Raw genomic sequence first — 15,183 nt, forward strand, 5'->3', positions numbered from 1 at the left:
GTAGACAGCAGACGGGGTCAGTGTGAGCAGACTAACTCACTTTAGAGGTGGTTTGCATCGACACGGTCCCTCAGTTCAGAGCCGAGACGGAAGGTACAACTACCAGAATCAGTTCCTGTCAATCAACTTTTTAATGAAATATAGAGAACTGTCAACCAACGTATTACTTCAACCGGCAGCGCATAAATCAATAAAGGTTTTCAAATCAAGTTAACAACTTTGATTTGCACATTAGCGTCACCAGTTCACGTGTAAATCCTCCGTCACCCTCCTCTCATCATGCGGTCAGCCGGGGTCCAGTTGGCACCTCCGTTATAAAACAACGAGCCGGCCGGCAGCTGCTGACTTCTGTCGGCACTTTGTAACACGGCCAGAGCTCCTCTGCCCGTCTGGCACCTGAGCGGGCAGAGCTGGGCACCGCTCGGCCCTCTAGCTGCGGAGCGAACACCCTTCACCGTTTTAAAATAGCAAACTTTGTCAAAATGCATGACTTCGGGAAGTAGCGAGTGCACTGGATACATGACAGTTCGTACACAGAGTGTGATGTACTTCTGCCGTTGTTAAACCTGCAGCACAACTGGACCGCATAGGAGAGATTAAACAGGTTTAAAAATGGTTATGCGTTACTCACTGGGTTTATCCTCCGTGCAGGAGAACGAGCTCAGTACAGCGACCCAGTGGCTGGAGGTGAACCCCGAGCAGGATCTCCACGTCTCGTGGAACCACTTTGTTTAAAAGCCAGTACACCGGTACCTCTTAACGCACTATCTGCTGCGCTGTCCACTTAATAGTGAAGCTATTTGGCCTCGGCAGCTCTTTAAATACCGGCACTCATCAGCCCGCCTGGCTGAAAGACAAAGCCAAGAATATTTATGCAAAGGTCGTAAACGCTGCTCCACGCACTCTGTCTCTCTGTCTCTGACCCCATGACCCTTATGAAGCTGAAATCACAAACAAACCAGCATGACACACGCCGCGCTATAGTAGCGTGTGCTTGACTAAATACAGCAAGCGTGAGAGAAGCCACAATAAAGCTGACCTGCCTGTAGGCCTGAGTCTCCTCTCTCTGTGTAACAATTAACTCCGCCCGTCACTCTCATGCTCCTCGTCTTCGCTTTACGGCCCGAGACAGCTGCCTGGAAATGAGCCGTCAACGTCATAAACTGCTCCATCAAAGGGAGTCGCTTGTAGACGCAGCATGAGGGTCTCTACGTGAACGAGGGATCATTAATCACGCTCGATGACGTGCGTGTGGTTCTTTACTTAGCTGAGCCCATTTATTTTATTTTTTTTGGTACATATGACTGCCGGACTATATTCAATGCGGTGCTCGAAGTGGGCCGGTACTGTCAATCACAGTTCTTGGGAGGAAATATCTGCAAAAAGACAAAATCTGCAGGTGAGACTTTTAAAAAAAGCTGAAAGATTGAGAAGTCGTGGTCTGAGCTTTCAGTCTTCACGTCTCATTCTATGGTTAAGAAAAGCTGAGAGAAGAAGTTACAGCCACTAAATGTCATTTCTTATTATTCTTGTGCTGATCCGGTGAGGTGAGGTGGTGGATAGAGGCTATAAATATGGCAGCTAGCTTCCTCCGTCTGCGTGACGCGCTGCCTGCCTTCACGCGCTCCGGTTTCACCCCGGGGATGGAAACACGTCTCGCGCTGCGCTTTGACAAAATGAGAGGAAGAGAAGCTTTAGCATCGCAAAGAATAACAAAACGGGGATTTTCTTAAGTTACGCGTAAAACGGTTTCCAAATCAACAGGTGCTCTCTGCCGTATAAAAAGATCTTGTTCCATTACGTTCATTATGTGATTAAAGCACTTGTCAGCGCGTGGATCATTGTCCTTTATCTTCTCAAGGGGACTCAGTACAGCACGGCACTTCTCTATATATAGCTGCACTTGAGTCCCTGCAACTCTAGATCTATTACACTAAAAAGGCTTCATGGCTTCAAGTCAGAGTTTTTGTTCCTTAACGGCCCGTTTCTCCAGTCAAAGCCTGTTGAATCCGTAATAAATCGCACACAACTATAAGAATACATTTCAGAGACACGAGCCGTTTGTTTAGACCGGCCTGAAGGAGCTGCTCTCTCTGGTCTGTGATCTAGGAGGCTTCCTGGAACAAGCAGGACTAACCCAGATGTGTGAAGAGGAGGACTATCGGCCGCCATCACAGCTCCAGTGGACGGAGGAGGAATATGAGTAATATTCGTGGTCGTTGTTTCTAATAAACAACAAGAAATTCACCCCGTACAAAAAACGCCAACACGTCTCTCCAGTCAAAAAAGACATTCTGAACAACTGATCGACAGGTGGACTACAATTACAGTTGTGTTGCCAGGCAACCCGGCACAGCCGCTGAAAACATGAATCGGAGCCTCTTTTTCACACAAATTGCAGCTCAATTATGCTGTAATTTGTGCAGAGAAGGCAAAGAAACGGACAAAAAGAGCCACATTTCACTGAGCGGCGGGTGAAGAAACGTGGGCAACGCGTACTGTGAACGCTGTAGAACGACGCAGCGACCTCTGCACCGACATGTGGATGAAATGAATCCAGTAACATCGGTCCAAACCGTGGTGCATTTCACATTCACGCAGTTTTATTTTAAGACCTTAAAACTGTGACATCGATAGTCCCAAAAAACAAACCTGCTCCAACAGTAATCGGTTCTGCATGCTGTGGTTCTGCTGCTCTGGGTACTGAATCCATGTATTGGGAACAATGGGGGGGATTCTAGGTCTATTATACTAGCGGGGCCAGTACATGGACTGGTTCTGGTGAGTGTAACATGGACCCAACAACCAACAACGTCTCCTAGAAATGAAATGTATGCATTACTAATTAGTTTTACCCAATTCCACTTTGTAAGGAAATGTAACGTATCGTAATGGAGAACCTTTGAACGCATTGTTGACTTTATATATATATATATATATATATATATATATATATATATATATATATATATATATATATATATATATATATATATCAGAGCTGAAGACATCATACATCAATTGGCTGACAATTCACAATTAATCTGCAATTCATTTAAATAATTGTTTAATCATTTCAGTCATTTAACAACCCCAGAAATATGCCTGAACATGTTTCTGGTTGATGCTTTACTTTCTCTTATGCGACAGTAAACAGAACATCTTTGGGTTTTTGACAAATACAAACACATTCGGGGTATTTTTTCACTATTTTCTGACATTTTACAGACAAAGCTATTCTCTAAATAATCAAGATAATAACTGAAATGATTGGCAGAGTAATAAAGAGTTGTATGAATGAGGAAACGAGGTGCAGGTGTGCTTATATAAATGATAAACTGGTTAATAAATGAGTTGCCAACCTTATAAAGAACACCATATTTAAATAAAGTGGTGAAGTGAATAGTTGTGTGAAGATGTTTCTCTCTCTGCGGTGGATTTTAGGAGGAGGGTGACTCATCTCGAGGGCTCGGTGAAGCAGAACTGCACACAGGTGCATGGAAGCCATTCAGAAAGACGCTCCGTGACCCTCAGAGCGCAGAGCGCCGCTCGCACTGCAACGAGCGGCGCTCTGCGCTGCGACGAGGCCGTCTGCACGCGCTCCACCGGTAGAATGCAGTGATTCACTCGGTTAGGTAAGTGAGTGGGAGCCGTTGAGAGGCTGCATGTTTTCACTCTCTACATCTGCCTTGGACTCTGGGAACATGGGATGTATTTGTACGTTAACGCGAAGAAAGAGACTTCTGTACAAAAGGTTCTCAGCCTTTTGAGATGCAAGGACGACAAACACAACCCGACAACAGAAGGGAGGAAAACATGAGTCAATGTCAGCTGTGATGATGAATGATACATACTGAACATACTGCTGACTCCACCCATCACCGCCTGCCGCCATGAGTCAAAGCGTGATGCGTTCAGGGTGTATTCAGCTTTTTCAGGTTGTCTCGCATGTCTCTTTTTTTTGTTTCCAAAAAATGATCCATTTTGTGTCCTTGAAGCTCGAAAAGAATCCTGATGATGTGTCGCAATGTTCAAACATAACGGGCTATTGAAATTATTGATTTCAATTTAGCGTTTTTTATTCATTCTTGAGCATGTTTACATATGAAAATAGCTTTGAAAATTAACATAAAATAAAAATTTTCAATTCAGTGTAATCGTTTGCCGGTACCTACGCTGTGCTTGACCACTTCAAGACTTCTTTTAGTAGCGTTAAAAAAATACTTCTGCATTTCTTTCTGTTAGATAACATGTGGGTGTTTGGGGACAAGATTAAAGCTTCTGGACAATTCCAGTTCAATCTAGTGTTTAGCAAGAATATCATAATAATGATAAAACATGGCAACAGCTGAATCATTATTTTGTGATGAGTTTTTAGTGCAACAGAACACGTTCACCCTCTGAACCAGGTTATTTAGCAAAACGCATTCATATCTTGAAAATGATGACGTGACAAGATGCTGTGGAGCCACACACACACACACACACACACACACACACACACACACACACACACACACACACACACACACAGAGTTGTGTTTTCATGACTTTTGGGGACATCACATTGACTTACACTCATTTCCTGGAGAGTTAATCTAACCATAACCGCTGACAGTCTAGACCTAGACCTACAATGTAATGATTTATGTTATAGGGAAAAAAAACACTAGTCCCCACAATGTGACTGTAATCAGATTGATGTCCCCACAAGATGGTAAAAAACGCCCTCCCCCCGCCCCAACACACACACACACACACACACACACACACACACACACACACACACACACACACACACACACACACAGTCTCTGGGGAAGCTTGGCTAAATTCCCAACAAACGTCTGTACTGGTTTGGCATCCATCTTGTGGACACCTCACAGCAATCACCAGATAACACACACACACACACACACACACACACACACACACACACACCTCTGTAGCAGGAGATTAGGTCCAATGTTAAACAAAGAACGAACATGTTTCTGACAAGCCAGCTCTTTAATTAGACACACACACACACACACACACACACACACACACACACACACACACACACACTCTCTCTCTCAGAAAAGCCTCAGATACAATAAGCAAATAGATAGTGTTAAACATGCTTTTGACCACACACACACACACACACACACACACACACACACACACACACACACAGTGTGTCTGTTCGTTGGACAGCCAGAGAGGAGGTGGAGCAGCCAATCAGCCGTCACCGTCTCTGGTGTGTTGGAAAGCTCCACAGGACCTGACGGCCCAGCCTGCTACACCTCTCTGGCAGAGTACCGTAGAGTATTCAGGCTACTCATCCAACCCAACAGGCTTGCTGAATACCAAAATCCATCACATCATCGCTAGACAAACAAATGTGATTTTTAAAGCTTTTACTTTGAAATTACAATCAACAATGTAGTATTTTTCCAGTTATGTTATACATGAACGCTGAGGTCAAGTATTTATTTCTAATTTCTCAAACGCTGTGTTGAATATGTACAATAATATTCACACAGAATTTAAAATCCCATTTTAACCCGGATCTCAAACACGACTTCAGCATCGAGTCAGAGGAGATGAGCAGCAGACATACATGCTGATAGAAACACAAGCAAGACACACACACACACACACACACACACACACACACACACACACACACACACACACACACACCTGCTATACCTGCACAGAACCATCATGCACCGACACGCGTACGGTCAGTCTATTACGCCGATCCGTTTGATCCCGACAGGCTGCCGTACGTTACCCTTGTGAGACTGACGAGCAGCTGCCGTCGTGGTTTACTTGCAGGATTAAACGACACCTGTCCGTCAGCGGCGACCGCACACAAAGCGTGAGCCGCCATCTTTGACATTTTGACCTTAAAACTTTAGAGAAGCATCTGTCTGACGTCGCCTCAAACCAGAAGGTAAGAAGCGGTTCTCAGCCATGGACTTTTTGGGCTTTATGGTTTCAGTTACTTTTCAGTATTTTATATAAAAAAATGTATGAAAGTACTTTATTTTACACTAGTTTGTAAAGACCAACTGAATAAGTATTTTCAACAGACACTGGTGAACTATAATCAAATGTAGTAGGATGTAATAACCAGCATTTGCCACGCAATATTACAAATGCAATAACTAAATAGAATTAATTACATGAATGCATCTTTTGTCCAAAGAGCCCCACTGTTTGCTTCGGTGGACATCAGCGATGTGAAAAAATATATGTACGGCACATTTTGGCACAAACCGTTTCCTAATCGGAGAAACCCAGCGGCCTCTTCAGAATAAATCCCCGTCTTCGCACTTAATCTTCTTTCTGCACAAACCTCGACACATTCACTTAAAAAAAAAAGAGGACGGTACATTAGTGCTCCGTGTGATGTAAACACTAAATGTAATCTCCTTCCTCCAGGTGGAGTCTCTTAAACGGAGCGTCTTCTAGCGTGCGGCCCGGCGGTCACATGGAGACAGAAATACAACAAGTTGAAATGTTGAGAGCTCCTGCATGTCATTGACGCTGACATATAAAACAGATCAGGTCTCTGTGTTATAAGTCTCTACATGTTTTTAAATCATAGCAGGCAGAAATGCTCATTTTGTATCCTTCTTTCACCGCAAACTGTTACGCATGATTCAATACTACGTATGTCTGACGGGGTTAGAGGAGGAGATAGGACGCCATGTTTTTTATGACAGAGACATTAAGGTATAGAAGAAGTCCTCGATGAGGATCAAAGCCTTTGGTCGGCAGCAGAGGACGTGGGATCAGGCCAAGGTGGAGGAGCGGTGCAGGAGGAGAGGAGTGGATGTTGTGGAAAACCAAAATGACTCGGTGAGGAGACTTTTTTTTTTTTTTTTTTATCTAGAGGGACAAACTGCACTCCAACCAAGGGCAACAGCGATCGTGGGCATCTGTCATGGGCCATCTGGGAGAGCCCCGAGGCCTCTTTGGGGGACCGAAGCGAATGTGACCTGTGCATGAGTGACAGCAGTGCAACGCTAACGCTGCATTTAGACGCATGCAAACAGAAGCAAACAGGAGAGAGAGTCTTGGTAATCAAAATCAGAATTTGCAAATAATCTTAAAAAGGTAGAAGATGCAAAAAAAAAAAAAAAAAAAAGGCGCGGCATTCAATAAAAGACGTTCTATTTAATACACATTAGCTTGATACGCTTATCTTTGCATAAAGAATATTCAACTATCAGGGGCTCTTTATGGACAGAGCCAGGCTAGCAGTTTCCCCCTGTTTCCAGTCTTTCTGCTAAGCTAAGCTAACTAGAGCTATTCCTTTAAGACAGGATGACATCTCATATTTTTTGGATTGTAATGTTTTTTTTACGCCGCTTTGATTTTCTGCAAAAAATGGGTCTAAACCAATTTATCTATTTTAAGTCTCAGATGTATTGTTAGAAATTAAAATAGATGTTGTAGTATTAGAGTAAGAGAAGGGAGGAGAGAGAAGCAGGAAACGTTTGGGCAACGTGGAGCATCTCCTAAAACACTCAACCATCAGGATGCCCAAATTTATATTATATATTTTTCATATATGGAAAGCGTCAATGGCGAGACACTCACTTATTTCTACTGATTATTGAATTTATACTCAAACAATCACCACTAGAATGCGTTAAATCAAACTCTCAACTCTCAAGAATGAACATAAATAAAAGCATGCGATATATATCAGGTTTTAAAATGATGAAACGTGGCTGGTTTCAGAGAGGGACAGCTGATTATGATGAGACTGAGTAGTTGAGACAACTGTGCTGTCCTCTGTCTCTTCTGACCGGGACATGTGGGCTGGTGAGAGTCTGCTGTCATCCTCCTCTTCCTCCTCCTCCTCCTCCTCTCCACGCTCAAAACGAGACTTGACCTAAATTCTCTTTAATAGTTTTAGATACATTTAACAAAAAGGGGGGTTTATTGCAAGAATTCAAAATAAAATGAAGCCATTATGTTTCCTGTGCTCCATCCTGTGAGCAGCAAACAAACATACCGAGAGTTCAGCAGATGTCTGTTGAAGATCAAATTCAACCCAGCAAAGAGAGCGAGCTCACCGGGGATTATTCAGCATCACACTGTCTCGACTGGCTTAGCGGGGTTTTGTGTCGTCTTATTTAATTCAGTTCAATGTTTGAGGTCAGTACAGGAAGCTTCCTAAAATCAAACAGTCGGACAGAGGTTGTTGTTTGTGAAGTCTGAAATCACCGTGAAAAGTTCTCTACAAATGACCGGATGCAAACAGCAGACGAAGAGGTAGACTGACATTCTGCTTCTAATGAAGATGCAACGAAGCAACGTTTGGAGAGAAACGCAGGCCAGAGACCGTAATCTGTTACAGGATCACGTGACGTGAAAGGAGCAATAACCTCGAATGATGAGCTGTGAAACAAAAGGCACTCAATTTAAATAAAAACAAAACCTGATTCTAAGCTTGGCATTGAGGAACCACCCCGGTAGCCATTTGAGGAATGTCAGCCGAGGGACTGTCGAGTTCTCCTGTGACCGGCACACGGGGCGTGAACACGCGTTTACATGCGGAGAGGCCCCCGGGGGCCGGAGCAGGGTTAAGCCACTTCCTGCCTGTTTTTTCCCCTTCGCTCTGCCGACGGCTCTCAGATCAGCCGCCGCAACGACACCGATAAACACAGGGACGTCTCAAATCGCAGAGACACGCTCCACATCTCAATCTGTCTGTGTAAAAAGTGCATTTTCAGCTTTTTTGGCTCCACTGCAAAAAAAAGAAAAAAAAAAAGCTAAATATGTTTCTGTGAACCGATGGCACGCCGAGTCCGTTTGGCGAGGAAAACGTATGCTTTCCGTGTGGAGTGGTGGCGGGAGGTGGGCGGAGGGATGACTAATGAGAATGACTAAGAGACGTGTTCAGGGTGGTTTTCCAAGCCATTCGTCTCGCCCGTGTCCAGCGTCATCAGCTGATAAATATACATTGTGTGGAGCTGGTCGTGTGACCCCTGGCTCTTTATATAGGCCACTCACAATAGGTGCCAAATGCTTTTTCTTCCCCCAGGAGTGTCAGAAATATCAGATATAGATATATATAGTGAAAACAACGCGCTCAGTACCACAGAGGTGTCTGGGTAGAGTCTGGGTTGATCCAGGCAGATTTTAATAGACCCTTGCAGCACACTGTGTTGTGCAGGACTACTCTCCTCAACGACAGCCACGCTGTGCAAGTGGAAAATAAAGAGTGTGAGAATATGAGAAATGAGTTTGGTGCACCGGTGAGTGACACTGCAGCTCGGGTAGCTGTTGGGTAATAAACATTCAGGTGGCAGCTCATATCGACCGTTAGTAATTCAAATTATCTTCACGGGTAACTTGATGACTTTCAGTTTCGGGAGTCTTAATCTCCTGTTAAACAGCGCACAAACGTAATAGTTTTGAAAAGCAGCCTAAACAGCTGTTCACAACCTGTTTGCGCTGCCCCCAAGAGGCCAAAACAAGAATCAGCTTTTCGAGGTTTAAAGAGAGGAATCGGGTGTTGTGAAAGTTATCAAAGCATGTGGCGTCAGTAGTAACACTGCCTCTAATATGTATGGTAGCTTATGCTATAACTGTCACTGTGTTGACTCTTGGCTTCCTGCATTAGTAATTCATTATCTATTATTACTTACGATGATTACTGCCGAGGTATTCAGTCACACGGTGGAGAAATTCAACGTTTGAATCCTCGACTTGTGGATGAGATCGCTGCTCTCCGTCGCTCACGTTCCACTAATCGTCCATCTTCAGAGTTCTTATCTCACATCGGAACCCCCGACGGGCTGAATTGGATCGACGTTTAATTAGGTGCACTCCCCAGGTAAGATGGGTTTAATTGCTAGAATTATCTCACCGGTTCTTTAAGGAGAAGCACTGGGCAGCTTATTCAACCAATGAGTCAAATTCTTATTAGCCTCTAACGTTTGATCATGAAGAAGGCAGTAGATGACGTCTTTGTATTCAAATATTACACACATGTAATATCTTATCAGCTTAAAGGTGATAATATGGATATCATGGTTAATCTTTGGTTAATCCTTTAACTTTTGGTGTTTGTATATTCACAATATTTCTCTCTGAACTGGCCTCTGTCTTGTCTGCATCACTGGTGGTCACACTCACCAAAAGTATGCAATAAATAAGATATCATTAGAAATATTTTTTTTTTTCATAAATAACTCCTAAACTAATGGATCATTATCAGATTATTCTTAAGAACTGGCTTTGACATTAAGTTAGCCGTGCATGTGTGACCGAATATTCAATTGAAAAAATTTGAAAGACACTTCCTGCACAATACTGACCAAATTTAACTGTTAAAATTATATTTATATATATTATATTATATTTACGGGAGTATTTTTTGCACAATGAGACATTATGGAGCATCATCAGACTGAAACGCTCCGCAGGGAACGGAGGAACAATAACAGGGAACGTCACTTCTCTCAGAATATACAAAAAAAACCCAATAACAATAATTCATTATCAGCCCTTAATTGTTAGCTGTAGGCTAAACAGCAGCGAGTTATCACAGAGAAGGCGTCGCCCTCCCTGTGATTCGGTCACGGTGAACGTTAACGGCTGTTTCATTCGGCCTGCTCCACCGCTCCTTTGTGTTCGCTAGTGACGGCCATTAGAGAGAACACACAAACGCGCCATTTAACCGAGGAACAAAAGAGCAAAAATCGTTTTGGAGGAAGAGCGCGTGACGAATCAGGTGCGGAGCAAAAGCTTTCTGATCAAAGACTCAGTCATGTAGCCCATGCTGCGTGCCGCTAACAAAGCATTTATCCGGCTGCACACGGTGAAGCTCTTCTAGATTACCACGGTACACATAGCTTTACAGTTTAACAAAAAAAAGAAGATTTATCTGAAAAACTGCCTTCGAGACGCCGTGTGCACAAGGAGCCACAGAGGGGCCGTTCAGATGATGTGACAGTGGAGCTTCACAGGACCTCCAGCAGGCAGTGTGATTACAGCGGGTTAGTACACACACACACACACACACACACACACACACACACACACACACACACACACACACACATTCATGCAGCTGAACTCTCTCCAGGAGGGGCCATAGTTCATCTTCAATAAAAGGCACATTTTGGATTTAATAACTTCATAATTACACTAGCTTGAGGAAGCATTTTGTTCTCTAATTTTGTCTAAGTCATACATCCTCATGACTGCATTGCGCAGGTCTATGCATACAAACACACACACGTATATGTAGGCGTTCATCACACCTATACACTATATACACACACACACACACACACACACACACAGCTGCCTGCTGCGTTGAATCTGTACCTGCAACGCAGCCACGGGGGAATGGAGAGGTAATGGACCGCACGGACATTCAGCATCCCACACAGCCCTCAAGGTGTCTGCCTGTCCCCTCTGTTCCTATAATGGGGACTCAGAGAGCAGCTATCCATCAGCGCTGCCGTGTCACACGTAGACATCAAGGAGCCAGAGTGGGCGTCCACGTGTAAGACAATGTGAACCCGCTTTATTTAAGCATTAAACGCAGGTAAAATGTGATATATGTAAAAACACAATTTTGCTGCCAGCAAATACTCAAGAGAAGACCGTTGTCCTATTTCACAGAATAGCTTGTTGTGTGTGAAATAAAGAGTGTGTGTGTGTGTGTGTGTGTGTGTGTGTGTGTGTGTGTTTAGCGCCTCGTAAGGATCAACAGCTTTCTAAAACACCTTCATGTTCGTCCAAACACAAACAGGGACGCTGATGATCCAACCTCAGGGAAGGAGCTTCATGCCGTCGATGGAGATGAGCTTTGAAAACTGCTCACAGGTGAGACCAAACATTTGACTTGGTCTCACAGACAGACAGCCTGCCTGTCTCTCTGCAGATTTGACTTCTTGTGCCGTCTTTACATGTCTGATCTTTTGTTGGCGTTCTTGCATTCTCGCAGCACCTTGAAGGATTGTTTTCACACCCTCGGCTCCGGCTGACAGACCTCGTTATGGGCGTCGTGTCAGCAGCGAGTCGGGGAGGTGGCTCTGCTCTGCAGCTGTGGAGGAGGCCGTCATCTGACGCGAAAACGAGAGCCGGGACATCTTTGATGGGAGACGTGAGCACAAATCCATTTCAGTGTGTCTGAGGTGGGGGGGGGGGTTTGGTGATAAGGTGGACGCTGCACATTTACCTTTTGAAGCTTCCTTCACAGAACAGCCCATTTAAAATGATCATTGATGCCAGATCAGTCACACAGAATGAGTGTTTAGTCCTACCGTGTTACTATCAGACCTCTGCAGAGGAAATGTGTGTTGACAACACAGGCGGGGGGTGGGGGGGGTGGGGGGGGTGGAGCTCTGGTCACAGTGTCGGTCACATGCATCTCTTTTGTCTCCTCTGTATACATCTAACTAAATGAAGCCGTGTTCATTAGAGCTGAAACACTCGACAGAATTAGTTAAGATGCCAAATATTTTATGGTCCAAAAATGGCATTTTAAATGTAATATCTTTGGGTTTTAGACCGTTGGTCGAAAACAGAAAAACGCTTTGAAGTCGTTTTTAATAGCCATTAATCTGCCGATTGTTTTCTAGATCAATCAATTCATTTAGTTTGGTTTAAAAAATGCCACAGAGCAGGCGGTTGCTCCGTCTGCACCTTTACGTTCACGCTTTTTTCTTAAGCTTGATGAACAGTTATTTGTACAAAACGATTATATATGTATTACAATATTGGTAGTGGACTAGTGCAGTGTCCATTTGCAGCGCGCACCAAATGTTTGCAGGGAAGTGAAGAAGAGTTTGGACGTCCTTATAGCAGCTTAGTGTTATCTAGTTGTTGTGTGTGGTTTTTTCATCTCTGACATCTTCTCCTTTAAACGTATTTTATCTCTGATTTGTGTTTGACTAAGTGCTAATTGTCTGTACTCAGGTAGGGCTGGATGTGTACCAGTGAAGCGGAGCTGACCTGTGACCTCCGTGTATTTTGGTTTGCATTATTCAGGGTTTAAAGAAAGGCTGCGTTTGATAATTAAACTGTTTAAATGTTAAGAACGGTTTTATTTCTGAGCAATGCATTAAATGTCCTATTCCAAACAGTATTCCTATTATTGGCTCGTTTGTAATCTCAACACATTAAACTTGACCTCTTTTATCTAATAAACCATTTTGTATAACAGCATTAGAATATAAAAAGGTAGCAGACAACGATGTTTCTCTGCGGCTAAGTGGTCTCCATGTATTTGTGTTTTTCTCATTACAAAACGTTTATGACAGCATATCGTCCTGCTTCATCTTGCCAACTATCCAGAGGCTCTTCGGATAAAGACAGAGATTTGTGAGAACCAATGGGATGTCTCCGTAGCGTCCGTTTAAAGCACAGAGACAGCTCTGGGTAATTCACTGAAGGAGCGACGAGTCTTGCAGAATAGTCGTCGCGGCGATGACAGAAAACGATATTCCTCTCACGTCAACAGAAACGTTTTCGTGGCCGATTGTTGAAAATCGGTGGACTTTTATCAGCGGGAGCCACGAGTTCATCGACAGCGGAGGACCGGAGCTCAAGCTGCTCCCGTCCCCAATCTCGTTCCACATGATTATTCTCAATTTCACAGCCGATGGTTTTTACTGAGACAGACGGTCGTGGCCAAATGCCAAAGTACAGAGAGGAGAATCGCTCGGTGAGGAGGGAGAGGACAGACAGGCCGGTCAGTCGACTTCATCGCCACTGTGTTTGGTTAGAAGTGATCTGTGAATGTGAGCCGTTCTCAGGGGCAGGATGGTGGTCTTGGTTCTGACGACGGTAGAAACCCCGGCTGCATGTGAAGGTAAACGCTGGCTCTGCAGGTAGAAACGTTCACGGCTCCTCTTTCTGAAATCTATAAATCAATGTTTTCATTTCTGGATCCATTCAAGAGAATAAACCCCCAAAAAAAGATAGTTGGAGCGATCAATCCTCCCATCGTATCAGAGACCATGATGAAAACACACAGTCCTGCAGCCGAAAATAATCACTGGAGCGCCAAATCCATCACTGAAAACAGTCCCCAGTGAATCCACTATTCACTCCTGTAGAAACTACAGCGGCCTTCTGTTGAAGGGAATTCATTTTAAAGCCTGTTATCAACAGATGATGTGTTGCTCATCTGTTTTTACAGCTGGAGGAGGTCTGAGAGATGGACTGACACATTGCTGGTGTTGGTCTCTTAATTAATGGGTTTTGTTTTTCTTTAAGAGCAAATGCAAACTAAAAAGGAACATTTGCTAAAAACGTCTTTCATAACTCTCAGACCTCCAACACCAGGTAAAGGGCACAAAGGAAAATATTTGCTGGAGCTTCTTTGGAGCCATTTCACTAAATTTGCAAGAAGCAATTATTTACAGCATGAGGTCATTTCCTCTTGCATGCGAGCTGCAACCAACAACCAACTTAATTAAAGATGAATCTGCTGATTATTTTCTAAATTAAACTATGGATTGTTTTGCAAACTCAAATTTCAGAAAAAAAAATTGGAAATTCTAAAAATGGGAAAAATGCGTTAAAAAAAGAAGTTAAAAATGCGTTAAAAAAAAGAAGTTAAAAATGCGTAAAAAAAAAAAAAAAAAAGAGTTAAAAATGCGTTCTAAAATGTCCTGAAGCCAAAAGGTGACGTCTCAGCTTGTTGGTCAGGTCATCTTATTTCTAGACATATCTTGTCCACCAGTGCTCCGCATAACAGCCTTGACGAATATTGTTTTGGTCCACAGAGTACTGTACTGGGTGGCCTTGTACCGCAATTTGTTGTACCCGCTAAAAAGCTATGAGCTAACAAGAAGACCTCTCAGATCATTTGGTGAAACTCAAGCTTTTAAGTCACTAAAATTGTGTTTTTGAAGACTTGAAAAGCCTGAAAACAATCTCAATCATACTGCAGCTCCTCATTATCCTTCACATTTGAATGTGACATGTATTTAACATAAGTCAAAAGTGAGTTTATTTCATGTATGACATGTTCTATATAAAAGTGCCTTTCTTTTAATACAAGCCTTCACACACACACACACACACACACACACACACACACACACACACACACACACACACACACACACACACACACACACACCCTCGAGAGCCCGACAGAATCACAAAAAGGTACGAGAAAAACACTCCGAACTCCACCAGCCTCAC

At 43.5% G+C, this 15,183-nt stretch overlaps 1 protein-coding gene across 1 annotated transcript in view; it reads right to left on the reverse strand.

Moving 5' to 3' along the window:
* Positions 1-15,183, reverse strand: part of LOC137886671 (zinc finger matrin-type protein 3-like) — a 35,550-nt gene that overhangs the window by 18,887 nt on the left and 1,480 nt on the right. The window lies entirely within an intron of this gene.

This window comes from Cebidichthys violaceus, unplaced genomic scaffold (genome assembly GCF_023349555.1).
Source record: "Cebidichthys violaceus isolate CVI_PGR_0920_01 unplaced genomic scaffold, fCebVio1.0.p SCAF_45, whole genome shotgun sequence".
Classification (NCBI taxonomy): Eukaryota; Metazoa; Chordata; class Actinopteri; order Perciformes; family Stichaeidae; genus Cebidichthys; species Cebidichthys violaceus.